Consider the following 3215-nt stretch of genomic DNA (forward strand, 5'->3'; position numbering starts at 1 on the left):
TTCCCTCCTATTCCATCCACAATTTGGCTCCACAATGGTGCCTGACTTGTAGCTCCCGATATCGTGACGTCACTTCCTCCCGAAATTCAAAAAGTAGAACTTTATTGAAAGAACAAAAATGCAAAGGCTTATAACTTAATAAAACGCATGCCATTCTATTTTTTGATTTAAACCGTTGGACCAAATGGTATTCAAGAAGTAAATTGATCTTTGCTCACTCGGTATAATTTTGTTTTTACATCTCCTCTACGTGCTCTTGCTGGGATATAATCAAGTACAAAACATTTGAAGTCCTCAAACGAGTGTTCCTTTTCAGCACAATGACGAGTCAGTACATCATATTGTCTTCTATGGGTAATGTTTGACTGGTGTTCAAGCAACCTAGTTTTTAAACATCTCATAGTATGCCCTATATAGCAAAGATCACACAGGCACACTATTGCATACACTACACCCATAGTTTCGCAAGTAACCAGACTTGTCATTTTCCAAGGTTTTCTTTGTGGAATTAGGACTACATCTCCTTCACTAATCAGAGGACAAGCAGTACAGTTATTACAACGAAATAAGCCCACCCTTTCCATCCCTTTACTATGTCTGCCTGGCATAGCAGATCTTTTAAATTTTTATTCCGTGAGAATACCACTTTACAATCCAATTCTTGGCAATTTTGTTTAATTTGCACCATTGGCTATAAGCTTTTAATCTTTCTTCCTAGACGTTAAGAAACATCAGAAAATCGCATAACACATGTCACAGTCAGTATTTTCTGAACGATTTTTATACTGTAAATGTTGTTCCCGGGAACTATATTTTGCTCATTTATACGCCTTAGTAATCACTAATTTTGGATATCCACGTACTTCATATTTATGTTTCAGCTCTACAGCTTTACTAGTAAATTCCTCAGTTGAATGACAAATTCTTCTATACCTGAAGAATTGCGATACTGGGAGATTGTTCTTTAAAACACCCGGGATTTTCTGATGTTTCTCAATGACTAGGAAGAAAGATTAAAAGCTTATGGCCAATGGTGCAAACTAAACAAAATTGCCAAGAATTGGATTGTAAAGTGGCATTCTCACAGAATAAAAATTTAAAAGATCTGCTATGCCAGGCAGGCATTGCAGATTTTGGTATCATCCGCAAAGAGGCAAATCTTACCCATCAACCCTTCAGCAATATCATTTATAAAAATGTTAAAAAGAACAGGCCCAAAAACAGAACCTTGAGGCACACCACTGGTAACATCCTTTTCCTCAGAGCGATCTCCATTGATCACTACCTTCTGTCGTCTTCCACTCAACCAGTTCTTGACTCAGCCCGTACTTTGGGCCCCATCCCAAGGGCATTCAGTTTATTTATTAGATGTCTATGTGGAACACTGTTAAAGGCTTTGCTAAAATCTAAATACACCACATCTAGTGCACATCCTCTATCCAATTCTCTGGTCACTCAGTCAAAGAAATTGATCAGATTTCTCTGATAAGGCCTACCTCTAGTGAATCCATGTTGCCTCCGGTGCTGTAATACAGGATTTCAGAAAATTGACCATTCTCTGTTTTAAAAGCGTTTCCATTAATTTGCTTACCACAGAAGTCAGACTTACTGGCCTATAATTCCCTATCTCATCCTTACTTCCACTTTTGTGGAGAGAGACCCCATCTGCCCTTTGCCAGTCCTCTGGTACCACTCCTGACTCTAGAGACTCGTTGAAAAGGTTAGTCAGCTGAGCTACCAGAACTTCCCTAAGTTTCTTCAACACCCTTTCCTATAATACAGATTATCCTATAGCCAAGGGATCAAATGCAAGTTTTCGATAAGGACATGATGGATGGCCCTATAATGAGTCCAACTAAGGTGGAGGCCTCAATTGGCACTCTTCTGAGAGCGGCATCCTGAAACCCGCCAGCCTTCCTGCTCATGGAACCTCTACTGCAATCCTTCCCCGGAGTCTCTCCTTACATTCCCTCCCCCTCAGCAGGGATCTCCTCAATGCTTCCTCAAACCTCCCCACCCCCGTTTCTGCTTTTAATTGTTTCAAAGGTTGCCAATTCACACACAATGCCTGACTGAGGCCAGCCTGACATCTTCTCTCTACTGCGGCCCACCCCAGTGGGAACAGGAAGCTATGTCAAAGAGGGCAGGCCGCAGTAGAGAAGATATTGGGTTGGCCTCAGATGGGCAGCTTGTATGAATCACCAACCTTTGGAACAATTAAAGGTAGAATCAGAGGGTGGGGGCACCTTCTCATCATTTGCCTCAGGCAGCAGATTGCCTTGGGCCACTCCTGCTCAAGGCAAGTTGTTTATAATAATTAAACAAGGTATAAGGAACTGATTTAGTTAGTGTGTGTGGCAAGGTAGTTCAAGTGCAGAATGAGTATAAGGTCAATAACCATATGTATTAAAGGTTTGGATGAAAAGCCAGGCTTTTACCTGCCTCCTGAAGTAGAGGTAGTCTGGGAAAGTGTTACATATTTGTGAGATGGAATGGCTGAGAAAAGTGTGTATGCATTGTGTAAGTTAACATGTAAGAGTTGGAGAATTTTTTGAGATGGGAGGATTGGATATGGTTGAGAAATTTATTTATAGGGGGTTATTTTTCTTTTGTAATTGCTATAAAACATTTTTAAAACATAGTGAAAAATAGGTCTACTGTAGCTGAAAGTTGCTGTTATCCCCTCTTTCTCTTCAATAACGGTTCTCGTTCTCTTTCTCTTCAATAACAGTTCTCTGTTAAGTTCAATCAATTTGTACCATCTTTTAATCTTTGTAAACCGCATAGAACTTCACGGTCCTGCGGTATATAAACTGTTATTTTTATTGGTAATAATTAGCTTTGTTTGCTATCTTATGCTTTGTTTACAATGATTCTTACTGTATGATAATGCCTTGGTGTTATTATCAATAAAACCCTCATAAATTAAAACAATATGGGATTGAACAGGTGAATAAGGGGTTAAAGAGTTAAAAAGAACCTTAAAAAAGTGGGCTTTTAGCCTGGATTTGAACAGGGCCAGAGAAGACGTATAGTAACATGGTAAATGACAGCAGTGTTCAGTCTGCCCAGCAGACTATTTTTGTTTCTTTGATATTTTTGCTCTAGAAGTCTGCCAAGCACTGTCATTAGGTTCCAACTACTGGCGTTGCCATCTAAGCTCACTCCAGCCTTTCTAAGCCATCCCAAATTATTGTAGTTCCCATCGAAACCCT

This window comes from Geotrypetes seraphini, chromosome 6, assembly GCF_902459505.1.
Source record: "Geotrypetes seraphini chromosome 6, aGeoSer1.1, whole genome shotgun sequence".
NCBI classification, from domain to species: domain Eukaryota; kingdom Metazoa; phylum Chordata; class Amphibia; order Gymnophiona; family Dermophiidae; genus Geotrypetes; species Geotrypetes seraphini.